Genomic DNA, 24308 nt, shown 5'->3' on the forward strand with positions numbered 1-24308 from the left:
GTCAGAGCTTTACCACCCTAGCTACTTCCTGAGTATAAATTATTAATGCTGTACATAGTTAGTTTTTCTCGTGAAAAGGAAAAGATACCACACTGCACTAATGTGGTCAGAAGCCAGGATGTGGCTTGCAAAATCAGCACGAATCCCAGGCAGATCAGTGTTAACATTAGGACCCTGTAGCCATTAAAATGGTGGCGGGCTGTTTAGTGTAACTGGCAATCCAGTAATTGCACAGTTTTGGTCGGTGCTTTTTGAGCTTAGGTTTTATATATCTGAAGGATATCGCAAGATTTTAATAAGGAAAACATGTCAAATACCTCTTTGCCTCAAGATTTACTGCATTCATGGTTTTGTGGAATCCTGTTTTTTAGAGATAACATATGGAAAACACAAACCAGTGTGAGTGAATAAACATGGTGGTTCAGAGGGAAGTGGAAAAGAATTTCGGAAATGCTTTACAAAGTCCAAATTCAAGGCTAGAGCTGGCAGAATACATCAAGAAAGTATTCATAAACATATGCTGGAATAAAAATAATGTATCTACTTTGATGGCATTCAGAGATGTTTTTATTTGTTTTCCATAAACATTTATAGAAGTGATTTTTTTTTGCTGTTTGTTTCATTTTCAGGAATGTTAATTGAAAGCAAAGAGCTGGGCAGTGGCCATGAGAATCACTGAAGTAAACTTTTTTCCCTGAAGTGAGCAGGAAACCTCTTCTTTAAAAAAGAATAATGAAAATATGGTTCGTAAAAAAAGAATTTGTAAATTTTCTATGTTTATAGCTCTGCTGGAAATCATGACATTGCACCTTTTCCATCTGATGTGTTTTATTCTGGGATATCATTAGTGTAGGAAAAAATGGTATATGATTTTAAAGTGCTAAACAAATGTTTGATTATTTCCTTCTACCTTCAAAAAGGCTTCTTATTTATTAGTCTCAGGATATTCGAACTACAGGATCAAGATTTAATATTGGTAGGATGAGAGCTTTGGAGGTGTCCCTAGAGCTGCCCCCTTGCCAGCTCTGGTCATCCAAAAGCTCTTCACAGGGGTCCAGCTCAGTGATAGTCTGCTTGAATGCCACTAAGCTACCACATCCCCCTGATCACCACAGTGCTTCTAATTATTTTTGAGAGTGATAATTTTTGGGGAAAAAAAAAAATGAAAAGAAAAAAAAGTAAACCATTAATGAGATGCTTTCTCTGGGACCATGCAATAAAGCAAAACATTATGGTAATTAACAATGTCACTTCACTACATGTAGTTTGGATGAATTTTACACAGACAGTGTACATATGCACTGACATTCCAGAAAGGACTGTCTTCAAGCACTGTTACTGGTTTTCAGAAAGGAGGTGTTGGCAATCAGCACTGAGCACGCAGAACAGGGAGGCTGAGCTCCAAGTGAGGCAGCAAGCTTTGGGTAAAATTGGCTCATTCCATTATCATCAAAGTTGGTTTTGAATGTCAGAGTTCCTTCGGCATGCATTGGTTTACAAGCTGGGAGGGGAGCAAGGCAGACTTTTGTTCTCCCCAAGGTACCACCTCCTGCTCCTGGGGTTAGTCTGCACTTGCCAGGCAATTTTTGCTCACGTAGCGCAGGCAGAGTAGTCTACTATTTCTCCTTTGCATCTCATACCTCAAAGCCATGTCATGCTATTTCTTAACAATGGTAGACCCACACAGGGATTAAATAAGTGGAAGAAAAAAGTTTGCTCTGTTTTGCTTTCAGTTGTGACTGACACTCTCCTGGAAAGGAGAAAGGTCAGCTGCTTGAACCAAGTCTTTCACCTCTAACAAATACAGGAACAAAACAAAAGGAACCTGTAATTAAGTAGCAGAAATGAAGTCTTGTGAGAATACTGGTCAAAAAAAGGGCCAAGATGAAGATTTGTATACTTCTTAGTTCAATGACAAAACAAGTATGTTTCATACTACTATTAGACATTTAAAAAAATAAAAGGAAAAAAGAAAGAAAAAGAAGAAAGCATTCCCCCAGCATATTGTGTCACAGTATAATAATTCTTGGCAAGTCGCAGATTTACAGAAGGTTTGAGTCTGGACGGGACCTGTGGATATCACCCAGTTGAAACCATCTGCTCAAACCAGGGTCAGAAAGATCAGATTGCACAGGGCTTTGGATCAGCCACTCCAGGCAACCAGTTGCGCTGTTTGATCATTGTCACATTAGGAAAAACAACAAAACAAACAACTTGATTGGAATTTTGTGAGTTTCAGTTTGTGCTGGGCACCATTGCTCCACCTTCATAAGCTCCCCCTGCTCCCCAGAGTTTGCTCACATGGATGAGATTCCCCTCAGTCTTTTCTTTTCCAGGCTGACCAATTCCAGCTGTCTTGGCTTCTCCTGACATGTTGTATACTCTGAGCCCTTTTCTGCCGTGACTCCAGTCTGTCCATGTGCCTCGTGCTGGGAAGCCTTGACTGGACCCAGCATTTCAGGTGTTTCTCTGTAGTGCTGGGCAGGGGAGAAGGATCACCTGCCTCGACCTGCTGGCAACTCCTGCTAAAGCAGCCCAGGGGGCACCACTTGCTGCAGGTTTCCAGTTAACAGGAGATATATATACATGCACACCGAACGTTCCATAATGATCTTTGGTAGTCACATCTTAAATGTGATCTACTACCCCCTTACTTTGCACAAACTCATGAACAGAAAGTCATTTTTTTAATGGAAAGTAGAGAGAAAGATCAGCAATCTCGGGTGAGCACACACTGCTTATTTGGCAGGGGGTGCCTGTGTGTCTCACAGTGATTGGCCCTCGTTTCTATCCTAACTACAGGCATTGCTGCTCATCCAGGATTGAAAGCCAAAGGAGGGGACTACATGAAACTTGCCACTTCTAGTACCTGGACCTCTCATTTGGAGCTGGAGAAGTTTTCACACTGGGTCTTTTTTCTTCTATTACTGATACAATGACCGGTGATGAGGGAAAGGTTATTAAACAGGTCTCCTTCTCATCTGTCTCTGTGCAGACTCTTTTCCTCTCTAGCACTGAGACTAGAGACTTCTCAGGCTCTTATCCTGCACTCTAAAGGGAAAAGAAATTACCCCAATTTCCACATCAGCTTTTAAATAAAATTTTCACACATATTATTAAGAAAACACCCAAAGACACAAATGGAATAAATGACAGACAGTTGGGTTAGTTCTACTATCAACAAGGAGCTGTTTCTTCCTATACATGGCAAAAAATATCTTCTAACATCTCCATGTCAAACTGATTATTGCTTGCCAGAAATCATGTTGAGGGATATCCTCTTATTTAAACAGATCCTACTGAAGGCCTGATGTAATTAAGTTTTGGATTTCCAGGGCAGCAGCGTATATAGATATGAAATGCTTTCAAGGCATAGAAGCACAAATCTGATCTGAAATCTGTTCTACACTTTCTACACGCTTTAATCTTATTCTTTTTTTCTTTCTAAAATAAAAGTTTAGGGTTTGGTATACAGGTATTGTTTTCCATTGACTAATCTGGTATAAATTCTGTCCAATTAGAAATGCCTAAGTCTAAACTTTGGTCCATATTTAAAAATGCCCAGTACTAGCAGTGCTGTGATAAACACAAAGCAAAAAATGAAGAGGAAATTAAAATAACTAGTAACATTTTCGCTCTCATGGTTTTGTTAACAAGTTAAGTACAGTACAGCTCCAAAATAGATTGGAAAATTTAGACAACTATTCCTTTTTTTCCCAGAAGCAGCCTCTTCTCACTTTTAAAATGGAGTCTGCATACTATTTTAATGAGATTTCTGATTGGAGGCCTTAAAACCAATGAGTTCATTTAGTAAAACAGCAATTAACATTGAGGGAATTATATCTGCCTTTTGGGTTTTTGAAGCCTTGAATAGAAAGTTATTCTAAAAATATGTATTCTTGAGATAATATTCTTTTAAAATGACTTTCCATGCTTTTATGTTTAATAAGATGAAGACTTGCAGTTTAAGGTAAATAATACAATAATACGGTAAACCTCAGGATACCAAATATGTCTGTTACAACTGTATAAATAATACATGATTATATGATCACGTTCTGATGGTAATTCCCCCCTCTTACAGCTGCATATTAAAGCTGCAGTTGATTTTTTTCCTCTCACACATACATATATGGATAATGTTTAATCTCTTGCCAGACTATTATTGTGATACTTTTGTAGGCGTGCCAAAATTAGCAACTTTCTATTAACATTAGATAATTTAAAACAAGATATTTAACAAATCTACTAAAAATCTAATAGTGGTGATATAAAGTGATTTCACCACTTTTTTTCATTTCACCTTATTTAATTTTGTTTGCCTTTACTGAATTGCTCTTGATGGACATTTAATGCACTTGTATTACTGTCTCATAGTGTTTGCAAAAAATACTCAAATTGTTTGCTGAAATGGCTGGACTTGTGGCAATTTACCAATGAAAATAATTTCAAAAACAGAAGAGAGTCTCAGTACTTTTTTTCAAAAAAAGCTACATACCCCACCACCATGGGGAGGTACGTATCAGGGTGGAACTAAAGTTCCAGCCAAAGTGGAATCCCAAAGTTCAGCTCTTAGGTGCTGTAGTTTTTAGGAAACCCGTACCTTCAGAGAGAAATTGAAATAAAACACAAACTTGTGATGCAGATGTTTCCAGTAATGCAAAAATATGACAGGCTATAACTGAATTCTTAGTATGACCTCATGGACAGTGTGCTAACTGGCTGAAAAGCACCAGTTTTGTGTATTTTCCCAATTGTTTGTTGATACATGGGATTTGTAGAAATTAAAACAGCAAATTGGAAAGATAAACATTCAGTTTCATTTTTCATTTCAGCTTTTCTCAGAACTTTATAAACACTAATGAACCAGGTCTCAGAGGCCTATAACACCAAGAAAAGTAGATCTTGGACTGTATTGAAAAAGAATACAATTATGAAAGAGAACAGCTTATTAGAAGTAGAGAAGAATAGTCCTTGCTAAAAGAAAGTACCAGAGAGCCTTTGCTACATCCGGATAGACTTTTTCCTGGTATTAATTAAAGTGCCATGGCTTTTGGCAATGCTACATGTAAGATGCACCAAAGTGAGAGGACACCACCGATCTAGACCAATTGCAGCCTCAGATCAAAGGAAGGTCTGTTTTCTGTTGGTGCCTCAACACATCAGCATGATTTATAAGGCCTGGCCAGAGCAGAATTGAGAAAATGAGGATATCCACTCCCAAGCTTCCCACTCAAAACTTATGAACAGTTTATTTGTAGTTAATATTTTCTAAATATTACATGCTTTCCTTTTTTTTTCTTTGTAAGTGGGTACAAGTTAATTTAATTTAAAAATACATTTTAAAAAAATGATAAATACTTTCCAAGAAGGAGGTTTTGTAAAATGTAGTGTGCAAAATCCAACCCAAATTTCACTTGAGTCACACAGAACTGCACAATCCGGGACAGCCGATATTGTGAAATATAAAATTTGTCCCCCGGTATCTCAGCTTTCCAGGACACTAAAGCTTCTTTTATTTAATTCTTAATGGACTCCCTTATGTTAGATTGATGTAGGGCTAAAAGTGGTCAAACGGAAGTGATTTCTTCATCAGCTTCCTGTACTATTCGTATGGAACTTTCATGGAGTTTGTACCAACTTCCTGAAGTTAGTCAGTCAAGAAAACTCTTTAAAGGCATAGCCATTCTGAATTCCTGTAGCCTTTTAACTGTGAGAATGAGAAACCAAGTGCTCTGACACATATTTAGTGTGGGAATGGTCACTCAGCTAATTGTTTCTCTACAGAACCTTAGAAGTTGCTACCATTGCATCTCTGCATCCCTCTTGAGACCAAAGCAGGTGAGGATGCCAAAGAGACAAATTTTGTCCTCTTCATCAGTTATGGGTCACAAATGACATTCAATTTGCTGAAATTGCACATCACATACTTCATCATCTAATCATGCAATGGCCAAAATTGCCAATTTAAAATTCAGGGTTTCCAGGTCACTTAATATTCTGTAATACTTCTATTAAGATCAAAATATCTGGCAAGAATTTTTAAAATCATGTAACATTCTTCAAAGAAAAAAAAAGGGTTCAGGCATCTGATTAACAGTGACTCCAAAGCTAATCTACTAAAAAGGCATGGCAGAGGTTGGGGGGAGAATAATAAATGGGTGCAGAATGATTTACTGAAACTATTTCAATGGTTTAGGTTTTTGGTATCAGGACTAAAATAACAGTGGTCAAGGATCGTCAGGCAGAATGTTTATTCTGAATTACTGGTGTCTGGCAGATTTCAATTCAAGTTCCTTTTGGGGCATTGAAAAATGAAACGTCTATTTTAAAATTGTTGCTATCTCCCCACAGCCCTCAGGTCTCCCAAAAGTATGATACGGCTATTCTGGAAAGAAAAAAATAAAAAGGTCAGCTCCTGCTATATTTTTGCAGCTGGACATTCTGCATGCTTGTGGAATGCATCTGTAAATACACCGTGCTTCTTTTACAGTCGGGAAGTGATATTTCAGAACAAGCTCTTGTAAAACAATACTCCATTTTCTGTGGTTTGGGGAGAAGCCAACACAAAATTTAGATTTCTTCCTTTTTCATATACGAACTCTATAATAAACAAAACTCACTCCATAAAGCAGATTTACAATGCTGCCTTTGTGTGGGGTTCAGCACAACTACAAAATATTACGTTGCGCAAAATTAATGCTGCTGAAAATATATGTTGCCAGCAGCTTGGATAATTACAAGGAAAGGCAGTTAGCAATGAATTCCTTTAACTCTGAATTCAAATCTCAGGACTGAATGTTGCCCATTATTGCAGTTCAAAGGCAACTATCTCTAGAATTGTTCTTTTAATGTTTGCTTGATGGTTTTAGTTGTTCTTTTCTTGTAGGCACACAATTGTTGTCTTGATCTTTGTGATAAAAAGAGCTACACTGGAGCTTTGTAGTGAATCCAGTTGGCTTGGTAATGTGCCCATAGTCAGAATTCCAAAGTGGGAAGACAAAAGCTTAGAAAATATAAGGCTGAAAGCTGTTTGTTCAGTGCTGTGGGAATCTAACACAGAGCTACGAAACCAATGAGCTGTCTCTGTTACATCCACATTCATAAAGTAACTATCCAATCTTACCCTTTTGTCTTTTCGCAAACCAGACTCGTAACCACACTTTAAGCAAAAGTGGCAACTTCTTTGTATCTCTGCTCCTACCAAAATTCCCAATGTGCTATAATTCTTTCACTTCATGTTAAAGCTCCATTAGCTTAGTTCCTACAAAGTTGCATTTATTTCCCTAAATAAATGTGCGTCAACACAAAAGGTTTCACTTAAAGAGACAAAAGCAAAAGCTGCCTTTAAAACCAAGTGTCAGTTTTCACAGGGTCACAAATTACATTCCAGAGATTTCTTATAAGGATTTCCAGAAATAATATTAGAATGACTGTCTGTCATTTATATCTTAATTGAAAACATGGAATTTCTAGGTTGTACATGAGTAATCTGTTGCATCTGTAGATCTCAAAGGGTGCTGTAAAATGCTCTGTAAAAAACTGAGGCACAGAGATCATGTTCCAAGTCAGAGACAGAATGAGGAACAAAACATGGGGCTGGCAACGACAGCTCCACCACATGTCTTGCTGTACTGCTATGCTGAAATGCCAAACAGGAGCAAAGGAGCTAGCAGAAGGACACAGAGAGAGAAAGAGTGAGTGAGGCTTGGCCACCTCCTCAGCAGCTGGAGTAGCAGCTTGCTGCTGGTGGCCTTTAAGAGCAACAGCAGCTGACTCGGATGACATAATGACAGCTAGAGCAAATGTGTTGCTGCCATTCCAGATCAATGATATTTGGCTGGGGCATGGTAGCAAGATATAGCCCTACAAGAACCTTTGGGAAATATACAAGGAACCAATACTGTGGAAGTCCATTTAGTCAAGATAAACTGAGAAGGAGTTGTTAAAGCCAAGAAAGCATTAGTCACATGGTTTCAAAGGAGAGGCCAGTTGTCCTTCTCAAGATGTCCAGAAGTTTGACAGGCAAATTTTTCAGCAACAGCAATAGATTACTATTTCCTCAAACAACAGGAAAAACTACTGTGGGATCAAACCTTTCTAGAAACATGCATTGCCTGTGACACTGGCATGAAATGTAAAGGTATCTTAAATTCTCTCTGCCTTCACTTCTCTGAGTCATAGGACAAGGTGGGGACCTTGAAGGTTACCCCTAAGTTATATGGTAAAGTACCTGTACCCTTGTTCTTTCTCTTTCCTTTATGAAACCAAATGTGACTCAACACATCAATCACAAATGCAGTCGATTTAAAAGATGAAGGTGAGATGGGAGAGGGTGGCAATGGTGACACCTCACTCGCCTGACAGATGACAGGATATTTTCCTTCATACACAGGGCTATCAATAATTACTGTCTGCGGCTCAGAACACCTTTCTGCTTGCAGAAGCACTTCGTTGTGTTAGACCAACTTTTGTCACAGTGATCTGCGCAGCTGCTCAGCCACTCAGCCACCCAACACCTGTTTCCATTGCTCTTCCTGTAGTACATGGTCAGTGAATGGGTAAACATGCACCACATTGTGGACACCAACAGAAGTAAGGCTACTGTTCTCAAGAAGGCTGTAGAGTCAGTGCTCTTGCATTTGCCCCCTTTAGACTATGATCAGATTGTCTAATGGGTCCTGTCTTCCTGGTGAAATGTTGACTGCTGAGCCCATGGGTTGAACAACAATGAGTCGCAGTTTGCTAGCAAGATCCTGTTATAAGCTGGAGAAGAAAACTTGGGAACAGCCCTAGTTAAATTTCAAGAAGATCAGGTGGGATCCATAATCAATGCATCTCTGCTTTGGTTTAGTGCAAAACATGAAGATACCATCTTTCTATAGAACCAGACATCTGGCTTTTAACAGCAGGTCTTTAACAGCATCTCTTCTGTTTTAATTCACTAGAAGGTAATTCTAAAAAAAAAAAAAAAGGCTAATGTTCAATAAGCTTTCTATGTTAAGTCCTGATTGCTCTGAAGATAACAGCTTTCATGTAAAGCCATTTCACTAGCAGCGTGTGGACTTTTCTTCTCAGAATCAAATGGGTGGGTAATCCTACCAAAGAGTTTTAGGAAAAATTTTGTCACAGTAAGTAATGCTGGGAGGAGATCTTTGAATCTGACCCTACTGCTGCTTTCCTGAGCTTATACTCTCTGTACTGAGTAAAACCTTGGTGTAGAGTATTTGAACTGAAACAGCAAAAAGAATAGCAGAATGGAGGCATTTATTACTGCTCCATGAAACAATTCACCTGGTATTTCATGAGGAGTTAATTGTGATTGAAAAAGTTATTTCATGCCTACTCAACGAACTATATAAAAATATCTCTAAGGAGTTTATTGGTAAGAAGCAACATTTCCTCTTCTGTTCAAATACCTTGAACCTGATTTATGGATGACCTGAAATACTCATTATTTTCTATACACTGTTTATTTTGAGTAATTTCAGAAGCTTCACTTGTACCAACCATGCCTGCTCAAAATGAGCCACCCTGGAGGGTTTTTCCATACAATTCTGAAAATCTGGATCAGGTTTGGTCATGAAAAAAAAAGAAATCACTTGGTACTGTCTGGCACCTCAGTTGGATAGGTAGCTTTAAAAATGTTACCAAAAAGCTGTTGGTCAGCTGTTGGTCTTACCCATGCAAGAATTCTTTCTTCTGCATCATGTTGAATAGTTTCTTTGTTGACTACTTTAGCAATCATGTGTCCGATTTTCTGAAAATTTTCTGTAATACTTCTTCCTGAAGTTTCTGGTATATTTGCACCTTAACTGACTTCTGTCTGCAATTTATTTAGCTGTTCACAATCTTAAACAAATTCCATCCTCCTCCCCCTCAACTAGAGATTAGTACTATGGCATTGTACTCAAGGTTCAAGAAGCATTTGGAGTTTGTCAGAAGAATAGATACACATACATGTAATACTGAACCAATTCAGACATGACATCTCTTGCTGCTATTCAGTTATTTTACTGGTACTTTGTTTTGCACTTGTTTAATTCCCCAAAGTTTCTTTAAGAATTTGCCTTGTGCTACCCTTGCTCACATATGCTAGTCTGAACAAGTACTCTGAAAAATTCAGGGTCCTTGAATACCCATGAAACGGTCCAAGAGTTTATTAGAGAACTCCCTAGAACTTCTTTCAAATCCTTCTCCTGAGGAGCACATGGAGGAACACAGGAGGCTATCTCCTCCTAGGTCATTTAATCCAACCTGCTACCATTGTACTGTACATTCTTCTTAGGTTCCTTCCTTTCAAATTTATCAATCTGTTTAAAGTTCTTGCTCATATTACTTGTATTGGATGACTATATCACCTTGGTAAACTAATAGTCATGACAGGTAAGATTATCCATCATTTGGTAATACATAAAATCTTCTAAACAGAGACAGTTGTTGATCCAGCAGTAAGTAATTTAAAAATGTCAACTCCATTTACTTTTCTCTTACTTTTTTTCCCTCCATCTATTCCTTTCCCTAGAATTTGTTCGAAAGCTTTGCAAGTTCTTAAAATTAATTCTTGTCTTAATGTTCCCCTTCTTAAATAGAAGCCTTTTATTTGCATATTGTTCAGCAACTATCCCTCAAGTTGGTTAACATATTAAAAAACACACTTAGTAAGCTGCATTGAGGAATTGCAGCTTCCTAGTGGGAATCTGTAAGAATCACGGTGGAGAGTATTTAATCTATTTGCCTGAAGAAGCACAAGGGTCAAGGTGTAGTCCACTCTGTGAGCTGTGAGATTTTCTTCCATGTGATGAAGAGAAACATTTTGTTCAACTCAAACATTTTTCAGGAAATTGTTTTCTACAAAAAGTTAATTCCATTTCAGTTAAGATTAGGTATATGTGTTTTGACTTTTCATGATCAAACTGATGAATCAATTATTCACTGAGATTTTATTTGAATCATTAATGCAAAATCTGGTTCTTATGTATCAGTGCAAGATAAATAAGATTATAATTCACTGCCAAAAATATTGTATGTGATAGTGAGCACACACAGCTGCATGATATAAAATGATTTTCAGAATTAAAAATTTTCTGTTAAAAATATTTTAAGGTTATCTTTGAAAGAGAAAGCTTACAGCTGTCGATCAATTTCTGCCTGAATTAACTCTAGAAATCGTACACTGCCAAGGATCTCTCTATTTCTACAAAGATAAGTGACCAAAAAAGAAAATCTCTTCTACCACTCCCTTGTCTCCCTACAGGATTTTATTACTTAGAGGAGGACTGATACCTGAGATGACTTTTTTTAGCGTCCCTAGCTGAGATTACTGAGAATGGTGATGCTTGGACTGCTGCAGACTGAGTCCATCAATCCTCTGAGATTTGTCTCCTGTTATCTCATTAGTGTCAAATATTGTTTAGAAATCAGTTCAGGTGACTTATTATATAGGAACATCTATAATGTATTTCACCCTGAAGATCTATAACCATTCTCTTTTCCGCTATTTTGACTGCAACTTCTGTGTTTTTACAATTACCTCCCTGTGTAAATCATTTTGTCTAAAGAAACTAACATCTAAACAGGAAACAAGAATTCCAGAAGTAATGTGCCATGAATATTGCTCAGGAAAGTAAAGGAAAACTTAGGATATAGACCCCCACATTTACTTATTTAGCTTGTAGGTGCTGTAGCATATATTTTCTGCAGAGCATCCTTGTCAAGACTTTCTGCTTGGAAGTACATTTGGGATACTCCCAGTGAATGTTTTGAACACAGATATTGAACATTACTTCAAAAAATGTGCTAGAGGAAAGAACATTTTAGCATTTGAGTTTGTGTGCATTTGAAAGTAACAAAAAAAAAAAACCTAACAAAGACAGAACTGTAAATCCAAATGCAATATGTAGGGAATTCCATGTTTAGATTCTTAAAAGCTTTTAAAACACCATGTCTTATTAACAGACCATTTTATATATTAGCAGCCAACTTCTTAAAGATACTTGTAGTGTACAAAGATTAAGAATCCTATGCTTTTTTCCTTCTGAGTAGCAGAATATTAAAACAACTCAAGCACGAAGATTCTGGGGTAAGAGAATCAGTTGCACCACAGCTGAAATCATGTTCTGCCCGTAGAGAGAAGAACATAATTCACTCTGTACTGAGCCATTATGTTGTACGCGTCCAGAAAATACATGTATGCATAATTATTAACATTTTCTAATTCAGATTTTTTATTCAAATATAAATTGCTCTTCTGACTGCATCTGTTTCTGTCAAATACACAGATACTTCTTTTTATGATGCCCTTCCTGCACCAGAGATCCCTGAGCTAATTCATGACACTTGACATTAATCACATGCACAGATCAACAAAGACTTTGCTTTCATATAAAAACTAATTTAGAACATATTTCTAAATTATGGCTTGTTATTGCAGTCAATTTAATTAGCTAGTTAATGACAATATCTGTTCATAATCCAAGTAGTCAAAAATATCAAGTTCAGTAATTAGACCATATAATTTCTTAACAACTCAATCTTATAATGGAAAAGTGCTGTGCTTTAAGTCAATTTGCTTCTAATACTCTTCTATATTCAAAATTAGAAATTCCTTGGTGTATTCTTTTGACATTCAAAGCTTGAAAAAAAAACATTTGGGTTAGAAATCTCAGCTCCCCTCTATATTCCACATTAAATTGCATGTAAGTTATATTGCATTGTCTATCATTTCTCCAGACCTTTCTGAATATATTCTATTTATCTAAATACTGGGCTGAAGAATCTACTATAAAACAATTGCAAACATTTAATCTTTGTTAGACAACTGTAGTGATAAAACAATTACAGACTACTGTAGCAAGTAATGTTGAACCATGTTATCAACACAGACACAGAGCATTATTTCAATGGATGTGACAAAGGAAAGCATAGTTTAGGAGTTAAGACTGTTTTAAAAAATCCCCCACAAACCTAACAAAGACAGTACCACAAATCCAAACTGACACTTATAGTAACCCATGGCAATGAAAAAAATCCTGTCAAAAAAGCATTAGAATAAGCTAATTTCATTTCTCCCAGCTGCCTGCCTTTCAATTCTTTATCCTTGCTATCGGGTTTGAATAAATTTCATCTCTCACAGTACAAGTAATGAGCAGGCAATGACTTATGAAGCAGGGAGACCAAGTTGAGACAGAATTAGAATACAATTTTAATGAGACAGAGCTGAGAAAGTGAAAGTGTTACTCTTTTGACAGACTTGGCAAAATACCCAACATTATTTCAAATGCTCTTTCCTCTCTATAGAGAAACTGTCATTTTTAAAAAAATGGGACTACTCGGGAGAATACTTTTAGGGATATATTGTTAATGTGATTTAAGTGAAGAACAAGTTATTAAAGAATTTGCTTTATAGAAGACTGAATAGGACTTAAATTAAAATATATTAGAAGTCATGCTGGATGACAGACAAACACAGGAACCCGATGCTCTGCTCTGCTGGTATATACCTAGAGAACAACGAGTCTTTCCCAAACCATTTTGTGGCCATCTGAATGACACTACATCATCATTTAGGTGTCTAGAGATGGAATACTCATAATTACCCTCACAAGACTTAGAGTTTTCTAGGTCTGGTGACATTGTCTCTAGCACCACTCCATACCAAAACCATCAAAATAGAAGGAGGTCTCTCAAGGAATTGAGGCTCTCTGCCAGATTGGAAAAAAAAAAGAAGTCAAGAAAGGCAAGCAAGCTCACAAAATGTTATTTTATGAAACTAGAAGAAATTCATCCTAAGATCTAGCCACAAAAATAGATGCACTTAATATGGGAATGAATTTTGGCATTCAGAAAAAGTGACAGGAAACAATGAAGCACAGTGGTTTTGAACAGAGTTGGAAAATAAAAAATATGTATTTTATACAAATGGCAAAATAAAATGAAAGGATTAAGCAGCATGGATTTTTCTACCAACTTTGCCTAAGTCTTATGAGCATATCCTTTGTGCCCTTCCTTCAAGTGTTATGTAAAAACCATCTGCCAAATTGATCTGTTAATGGAACAAGTTGAAAAAATAGCAACTATATAAATAGTAACTGTACTATACAAGTACTGTTTTATTTCCTACTCTAAATCCCTACTTAAACTATGCTGTTCTCACACATGCCTATTCTGTAGCTCTTTCTTACCTTAAGCTACAGACCAAATTTAGAGAACAGGTTAACCCTGCTTGTTTTGGGGGCCTGAGACTCTGTCTATACTGCCTTTTCCTGACAAACCTGAGATCATCCTGGTTTCACTCCAAGGTAGCTGGAGACAAGCCAGCTCTGATCTAAAAATTGTGTAACTGCTTTAGTGCCTCTTAGTAGGGCTTATTAGCTTGGGCTCAGAGCCATGCTAATGTGGTTACACAGCTTCTAGTCTGGACCAAGTTCAGGTCTAGTTGGTTTGGAAAAAGTTCTTTTTTGCCTGCTTTCAGTTGTGCAGACACAGTCTGACAAAAACCACCCTTTGTCACTTCCCAGCACACAAAAACCAGCTAATTCTAACTTAAAATTGGTAAGGATGAAAATCTTTTACAAAGTATATTAAAATTCTTAGGTAATGTTGGGAAACAAATTGGCAAGTCATACTGCCTAAAAAGATGCAAAGAAAGGGTATACAGGGAAAAAAATCCTCAGTTGCAACACCAAATTTCACAAAAATGCAAGTACTGACAAGTAGTACCTTTAATCAAAGCATGTTTACACTTTTCCCACACTAAAATAAAAAATTTACAGTCTCGAACAAAGCATAAAAGCATTTTTGATATAGGGAATTTATACACTCCCTACCCAAGATTAGCAGTTTTAAAGACATGCACCCTCCGTATGAAGCAAAAGGTTTAGAGTACTCTGTACAAATTTAAGGCCTCCTTCTTTTGGGACTTTTCATTTAAAGTGGTATTACTCCCTCTCCTTTATTTACCTGAAACCAGTCTGACTGCTCAAACGGGTAAATATTGACAGATATATGCTGTTGAGGCTGAAGAAGGTTTTTTTTCATTGTTACATGTGTTGTTAAATGCCAGAGTTATGCAAGTCAGTAAGAAGACTTACTGCTCTGCCTCCTTAACCTTACAGAAGAGCTTTTGACTGGTTTGAGTGTGTATTCTTGGAAAAGTAGCAAGTTGTACAGGCACAGTCAGTAATTTTCTTTTATGAGAGTACTCTATTGAAAGTGGCTGAAGATGTCACATTTTCATTTTTTCCCTGAAACCTCCTTCCCAGAAGAATTTTTCAATGCCATCATCTCAGCCACTTGGAGCAAAGTGCTTTCTGATTTTGCCCTTGTGTTTTCAGTACTTTCTCCAAATACAGAGAACTGTGTACTAACTTAGTTCTTGGAAACTGGATGAAATCTGATTTGTTTTTGCTGAAGAAAACCAGGGAGAATTCCGAGGAGGGAGAAACCAGGCAGTGTGAAAGGTAAATATGCTCTGTAATAAAATGGTGGAGATTTTCTTCACAGAGATATTTGTTTTTGCTTCATGCTGAGTAGTAATCTTCATTCTTAGCAAATTATACCCACAGATACTGTATGCACAGATACCTTGCTGGTGAAAAGGCTAATGAATGGTGTGATGGGAAGGGTGTTGTTAAATGGTCCTGGAGAAGGGAGGACACATCTCCCCTAGTAGATTAGGGAAGACCCTTGAGTGGTCATTACATAGATTTGCTCTTTCAAGCTGCTCCTTCCCCAGAAAACAAACTCATTTTACCACAGCTGTCAGAAAACCCTATGGCCAGCCAGTCAATTAGATCAGCCTGCAAAAGGTAGTTATCTATTGCTTTACAAAGCACCCAGCTCCAACTTCTGCCTTGAATGAAATCAGCAATGCAGATAATCTAATCTGGATTAAGAAAAATCTAAGAGAGACAACATTATACACAGCTGCAACATAGTAGATATCAGATTTTCTGGTGAGCACTCCTCTGGCATGAGTGGTCAAATATGCCTAAATGTATGAAACCACGCTGAAGATAAAAAACAGTGGCAACTTTTTCCTGTATTTTCCATTTTCTTTCCATATTTTTTTGCTAGAAATTGTTTAACTTTATCCTGCCATGATGCTCTTACCTTGCACGATCCAACAGTCCTGCCTGCCAAGCAGACAGGTTACGGTTTGATGTCTGACATGACAAAGGGAAAGAAAAGCCTATATTGCCTCAGGGCCTTCTTAAGGCAAAACACTTTCTTAATCTTAGCCATAGGAATATAGAGCAGTCATAGAAGAGTTACGAAATAGTAAATGGTAAACAGTGTAGGGGATAAAACTGAAATAAACCCGTCTTCCAGATCTTTGGTCTTTGGGAACCTGAGATTAAGTACCTCTGGCATGTTTTCTTTACTAAATCTGGGATAACCTGATTATATGTCCATGTCCTTAAAGCATTCTGGAGTTTGTATTTGCTCCTCAGCTGCTTCCAAGCAAACAGTGATTTGTGCTGTCACAAGACATTCCTGGTAAATTTTACTGGAACAGTCATCCCAGAGGCAATGATCCTCCAGACCTATCCATGAGGTCACTGCTGTGAGGTGGTTATAGTCACAACCTTGTCTGGGGCACCTCCAGACAATGGGGCTGAGACAATGTCTGGGTTTGGAATGTGTCCTGATGGCTTGACCAAGGCACAGGATCCCCATGTGAATAGGACAAGCCCTCTGCAAAAACCCAGAGAATTTATGGTTCAGTAATTCAGAAAGACAATGCAAAATTTAGAATATGAAGGAAAAAAGCCAGTCTGTAAACAAATAAATAAGCAGCCCCTCATTAAAAAAAACCCAAAACAAAAACATGAGCAACAACAACAAAACAAACAAACAAAACCAAAAAATCTCCACAAATAAAGCTGATTTTATGTGCTATTTCTGTCGTATTTGGTTTTCTATTCATAGTTATCAGTCTCTGGAATTCCTAAACAAAGTAATAAAACTAGTAAGATCCTGTGATCAATGGAAAAGCTATTTGATGAGAAGGTCTGTTTTGTAGTATCAGAAGATATATTCACATGTCTGCAGTTTTCAGTACATCATAAATGTCAAAATTTTTAAAATCCTTTTTTTTTTTTTTTTTTTAATTCAAGCTTTCTTTCTTCTAGTCTTGGAGCTGTTATTCAGTAACATCCCATATCCAAAGCTGAAAAGTACTACATTTGTATGAAAGAAGATGGAGAGACTAGAAAGAAGAGAAGGTTTTACACAAAATAAAAGCAATGTAATGTCTGGAAAGGCATCTCACAAAATATTTTCTCTTTCTCAACAGGGCTGTTAGTTGTGTTTCAAATAAATTTCCACAGTCTGCTGTGTTTATAAATTTTACGCATATATAATAAATCAGATAAAACTGTATCAAAATAGGCTTAAGAACCACAAAACAAAATAGAAATATGAGCATATTTCATTGTGTTATTGTATTTTTTATTTATTTATAGATTAAAAAGAAAACCAAACAAACATTGCCTGCTTCCCAGATCTCTAATTCCTGATTGTCTAGATTTCATGAAGAGAGGGTATAAGAGGAAAGTCATTCTGCATGGGCTAAACAGGACTTTAGCTAAGAACTAACAGCAGCAAAGTGCCCGATCACTGAGAAAATGCCAAGAAAATGTAAAACAAAGTTGGGTTTTTCATCCTTTGTCCTCCTCACTGCCTCTGCTTTTCCTATACTGATTGCTTCCTGCCCGATTTTCCAGTGTGTAAAACATCTGTGATTTGCTGCAAGCACTCCCTACTTACACTGAGAACCACACAGCAGGTGCAACTAAAAAATAAAAAGCAAAAGAAAAAAAAAATAAAAAGCAGGCAGCAAAGCATGAGTGTTATCCCATGACCCTGGAGGGTCATTTTACTTGTTATTGCACAATGCATGCGGGAAGGCTTCCTATGAAAAGGTTGTACATAGCCAGCAAGCAAGATACAACTTCTTTTTATCACAGAAAAATACAGCTTCATGAAAAAGTTATTTCCCTGAAGTAAATATCTTTACAAATAATTGATTATGTTAAATCTAAAAAGAGGCCATGTTCAACAACTGCTTAATACAGTGTGTATTTTAAAGTAGGCATTATGAGGTGTGAGTTTTTTCCCCCATAGTTATCATGTGAACATATACTCATTGTCATGACTTTTATTCTTAATATCACTACAGCTGTCAAAGCATGGTATTTCCCAACCAAACTGAAAATGAAACCATTTCATTCTGAGCAAACACATCTGATTACCACAAGAATTCTAAATGCAGTTTATAGTTAACATTCCTCCACCAAAGAAAAAGAAAAAGTACTTCAATATAAGACAAATGCCATGTTATTTGAATGTAATTTTAGGAATTTGATTAGAAAATTTGCTGCATCTAACTGTAGCTCACCAATTCCTGCCAACCTTGTTTCTTCTTCTAAGTAATATTTATTAGGTTAATTGAATAAAAAGTCTGTAGGCTCTTCCTTAAACTGGATATTTATTTAGCTGTTTCAGGTCTGCCCTTTTCACTTCCCCCCTCTACTGTTTCCAATGCAACTCATTGTGAGAACTAAAGCTGTGAAGCATGAAAGATTATGCCCTGATACAAGGCAGTGCTGGAGTTTTAACCTTCAGTGCTAATAAGATGGGTCCTAATTGTCATCCCAAGTGTCTGCAACAAAGTTAATTTCAGAGTGCCAAAGATAACCCCTGTAGATGACCTAATTAAATTCTTAGGAAAGCTATTATTTTTAAGAAAAGGTGTTTCAGCTATTGACTGTTTAAAAACTGAAGATGAGGCATCAGCAATTCCTATTCAGTCAGAATTTTCCATTTGTGTCAGTTGTGTGTACAGAATTAGAAAAAGTGGACAATTTATTTTAATTTATTGTGATTCACTACAAATTTCTGTAGCAACCAAAATATTTGTTTCATGCAAACATATCAAATTGTTTCAACATACATAGTGTATCTTTTCTATATTAATTAAACACATAACTGAATACACAGGGTGAATTGTTATGTTCAAAATAAAATTAGAGAAATTAAAGATGGGAGCTGTCTTCCCTCAGGTCAAGTAATTGCAAAATTATTCGTGTTGTATTGATGCTTTATTGAAAGCATTCCCAGACTGGACCAAATCTCACTGCAGCGGTAATGTATCTTACCCATACAAATGTCGTCTAGAGTGCTGATTTTAAGCCTTTGTAACCTGTGTGCAGAACATTCAATGAACTTAATGTTGAACTAATATTTGGAACTGGTGTTGGGAAAATTTACAAACTGAACTGTCTAAGAGAAAAGCAATTCATTTGCAATGAGCATCAGGGTGTTAAGCTGAGGAGAGAACCCTACCCCAGAAAAAGTAGGGTTGATCTGAAGAGCTGAAGAAGAAAGAGAAAAGCCCAAGAACAGCTTGAACAGCTTTCAACTATCAAGCCAGTGTGCCTGTTGTTGCTAGCAGTGGCATGTCTTCTTTGTAGTAAAGGAAACCCGCACTGACAACTTAACTTGCTAAACTAGCCACAGTTGTCATTTCATGCCAGGGAACACGGGAGTGGAGAAATGGAGAAATTATAAAGAATTTAAAAGAAGAAAAAAGTGTCCTACAAAGTACATCAAAGCACTAAAGTAACCTGTTTTCTGTAAATATTGTATTTCACTGACTTTGGATGTTGCAGAAAATGGACCCCATCTGGCAGGTTTTCTGTGTTTGAAGCGAAAATACAGTGTTTCCCAAACTCATTCCTAAACAGGCTCCAGATTTTTCACACTTGGATGGATTTTTTTTCTTTTCAATATATTCTTTTAAATTCTAAGAGCACCCAGTGTCTTTGTTTTCCCCTATCCCAAAATAAAGACTTATAACAATGAATACTTACACCCTATGTAAAAAGAGTGTGAATGTTTCTCTTTTGGGACCATTTCTGACATATTCCAACTTACTTTTAAAGTGTGCTCATTTTAAAAGCAAATATGCTAATAAGCACATCACTTTTGATGGTATGTGCAAATCAAGAAAGAAAGTGCTCAGTGAAACTCCTTTAACTCACTGCATAAGAAGAAAACAGAGCTGAATGAATTCTCTTGCTTGAGTGCTAAGCAATAAGGTTCAACGAGGCTAATAGGAACTAAAGACTCTCAGTCATAGAGAATCACGTGCTTTGCAGGACCAGACTGACACAGCAAGCAGGAGTAACACAGAGATCTTCTCTAGCCGGGAAGAAGAGAGAGACCTGTGTCAGGTTCCTGTGCACACGCTGGCCATTGCAATCCCTTCTTCCATAATCAAAACAATGGTTTGCAAAAGGTGCTGGTTCATGAGGCATCCTGGTTACAAAAACCCTGCTTGCCTTGAGTCCTGCTAATCATGCTTCACTGACAGCCAATTTTTACCTTCTGAAGGGAGGATTTGGTGCAAAAATTCTCACAACATTCCTAGTTTTGTACTTACATCACAATTCTTACTTTAACTAGTGGGGATTGTAACAATTTCTAATGGCATCAACTAATACACTGAAGAGTAAACTAATACACTGAAGAGTAAACTATTAATAAAAGCTAAAGCAAGAATTCTCAATAATGTTTTTGATAGCTGAAATATAATTATTAAATACAAAGTTGAGATTATTAATTTCTTTCAACATTACTTCAATAGCACAGTTCAATTATGCTATTCTGTGATGTTTGGGTATCCACAGGCTTCCTTCACAACCTTCAATTCCCACAACTTCTTCCAAGAGGTGATTAAAAAAAATCCGTTCTCAAATGTGAAGTTAACAAAACCATAAACTGAGGCTCAAAAGGGCTTCCTTTACTGAATTTGTTAAAGTCACATCAACCTGACAAGCAGGGGTCACTGAAGTTCAACCCTCAAATGTTCACATCCCTGAGGAGAATGGGACATTATTAATATTTTTGTATAGAAGAACTCCTGAGTGAAGCAGACTCTCTCAATGATGAAATGAAAAGGGTATTCCACTGTGTACTGTGAAATATATTATGTATCTTCCACATAGTTGGTTGGGGATCAACTGCCAGCTTCTTCACGGTGTGAGCTCTTGATTGAAGCACCAGCTGTGTTCAAGGGATTGAAAGAGACCTTGAAAATGGCAAAGCAAGACCCAGCATTCAGAGCTGACAAAACAAAACTGACAAGAGAGGCAATAGCTATTCTTTCTGAGCGCTCATCATAGGAAATGTCATTGAAAAGAAAGAAGAAAGAGAAAAGGGGGTGGGAGAAATCAAACAGAGGTTTTAGTATGATTTGAATATGCTCTTCTGTTTTCTCTCACTTTTTTTTTCTTTCTAATTGGAAAAAAAGAAACGTAACTTAAAGCTTGAAGAAAAATTAAAATGCAGGAGACAGATGAGAAAAAGCCTCTCTCTGTCAAAAACATTCAGGAAGATCCTTGTTTGCTGCTTGTGAGAATTAGAGATAGCAGAGACCATCAAGCTGTGGTGGTATAAGTTGGGTGCAATGTAGAAAAAAATGTAAGCCTACTGCATTATAAAGCTCACTGTAGAATTAAATTTGTAAGGGAGCTCTGAATCCTAGTAATTCCTACTGGAAAAAAACCAATCATAGTCCCTATTTAAATATAACTCTCCACTTAAAGTACATCTAAGTCACTTATAACTCCAAGGAACTTAGAATGGTATATTTTTGGAGGTCAGGAAGAATCTAAGGTCAGTATCCATCTGTTATGTAAAGACACATAAATGTGCTTTCGACTTTCAAGACTAATAATTTTTTTTTTTTTCTGCTCTGTAACTTTTTTTTTAATGTGTGCAAGTCTGTTCTTTGGCAGGCAAAGTGTTGAAATGTCAATTGGTATCCCCTGGAGACTTCATTTCCACTGTCTGACACTGCCAACATCATCATGTAGTTCAGAGTTTATCTTTCCTGCTGTGACTGAACTGGAAAATCTAAATCAGCCCGGTACAAAAGGTTGAGCAGAGGCCAGCTGTAATCAGATAGAAACTATATTTTTGACCAAAAGATGGGAGGAAGGAGCAGGGGAATCACTTAAAAAAACCACCATAGGCAGCTAATCTCTTAGACTGGCTACTCACAACATTCTGTTTAATAACCAGCTTAGCAGGTAAATGAGAGAGGAAAAAAAATGTACTGTTAGAGGGGCAGTGGTAAAATCTTTTCAAGTCAGAAGCATACAGATTTTCAGGGGTAAAATTCTGTACCAGAGAAAGATTCTGAGGAAATAGAGAGGATATTTCAAACAATTTTGCATGTGGCTGTCATCACTTATCAGCCTCTGTGTCAAGTGAACAGGTCACTGGATGGGGAACTGGAAAAATTTATGCTTTATCTCTGGTTCTGCCACTGATCTAATCAACACCAGGTCAAATTTCTTCAGCCCCCCAGCCACCTTTTGTTCACAAGTTCTTTGGAAAAGAAGCATTTTGTTCATAGCAATTTTGTGTTTTGTCTATCTCTTTAAGGAGAGAGTTTCTAGGAAGCCTTGCTCCTAATGCAAACAATTTAGTAATTATAATACATTTCAAACACAGATTAATAGTTCCACTCTGATACCAGTGTGACATTTTTCTGTGTTTGGTTTGCAGGCCAACACCTTTAACAGCATATTTGTTCAGCAAAAGATAGAGTGCTAGTCTACAGGGACTAGAAATGGCTTTGTCATTTTCTAGATGACAGGTCTTATTTTCCAATGCTTTCTGGCAGAAGAATTACCATTAGCCTTCCATCTTTCTCAGCAAGACACTTGCTTATCTAGCTGCTGGAAATGCTTTTGTTTAAAATTCCTCTCATATAACTGCCATGGTTAGAGGAAAGGTTGCTTGGTTTACAAAACGAGCTCATGCTGCACTCTCTCCCTCTGATACATTTGTAGCTAAAAACAGTCAGGAAACAGCCAAGGAGCAAAATCCAGTTATTAAGCATGAGATTTTTTTTTTTTTTTTTTTTTTTTTTTTTAAGGATAAAGAAAAGCAATAACTTGTGCTAAGTCTTAAGGAACTCTTTTACTTCGTGTTTGCACGGGTGTATAAATGTGTCAATATTTGAAAGTAACATATGGAAATTTAGAGCTCAGGCAGATTGGAGTTGGTGTGACTATTTGGACTCAAGCAGAAGCAGGACCTAATCCACATTTGATGTTTCAATTATCAAACAAAGACAGTATAATAAAATTGTGCAAGCATATGCAAAGACAGATATAGGTTAAAAAGAACAATTGTGAAGATCATCTTTGTGCTTGTCTAATTCTGAAGGCATTCTGTGCACAAAAATATTAATTTACAGTGTCACTAACCTTTCTAATTTACTTCTTTTCAGTCTAGATGATAGCTAGATGATAAATATCTAGAAAAAAATATGACCATCTTCCTCATTGGTTTGGTCTTTTCAAGATGCGTGCAGATTTTGGAAAGTATGGTATGAATAATCCATTGTGACAACTCCCACTCAGTCACTCAGTACCTCTGCTTCAGATAATGTTACCCTAGGATGACATTTACTGTAAACTGTGGTTTGTCAATAAATCAACACAATTGCTGATTTGAGAGCAAGCACTGTGGGCAACAAGAAAAGCAAAATTGACTGAAGGAGCAGTGAGTAAAAACTAGAAATTCTGTCTTGTTTTCTTTAGTAGTGAAGGATGACAGTAAAATGGGCTGAAATAGATAGAGCTGTATTTGTGCCTAAAGTACAACTCCACTAATTTATGATGGACAGAATAATTCCTGAGGCAAAATTAGAGTTAGCTAAAAGGTTCATAATTCATTCTTTCATTCTCCAAATAAATCAAAGGTAAAAAGGATGAAGTCAATCCAGACCATTTGCAATTTTAGATTTTTTTTTTAATAAAAGAGCTTTTCTGCAGTACTCCAACAGCTACAAACTTGGTTTATCGTCGCAGAAATGCAATTTACAGCACATAACTATGAGTCACCTATAAGTAAAGAGGCTTCACATTATTTATGTAGGAACCATAAATAGATTTCAAGACAAGGGAGCTTGTTTTCAAAGGGCAAACGTTTGGATTCTGCATGTTCACATACACATGGGCAAAATCACAGTTACATTAGTTCTGAAAGAAATAAGGGTCTTCCCTACTGCCCACAGAGCTCCTCAGGGAAACAGCTTGTCTTCTTCAAGGGAATCCACCTTGGTGGAGTTCACTGCTCAGTCCAGATGAAAACTGTTGGTGAAACTTTTTTCAGAAAATAGAATATACAAAAAAGTGGTTCCAGGAGCTCACTGGCTTAGCAAAACTGTCTCTGTGTGGCATCTTCAGCTCTGGGAAAGACTTCATGTTTACAGCAGGCTTTTT

The sequence above is a fragment of the Haemorhous mexicanus genome, chromosome Z (assembly GCF_027477595.1).
Source record: "Haemorhous mexicanus isolate bHaeMex1 chromosome Z, bHaeMex1.pri, whole genome shotgun sequence".
NCBI lineage: Eukaryota > Metazoa > Chordata > Aves > Passeriformes > Fringillidae > Haemorhous > Haemorhous mexicanus.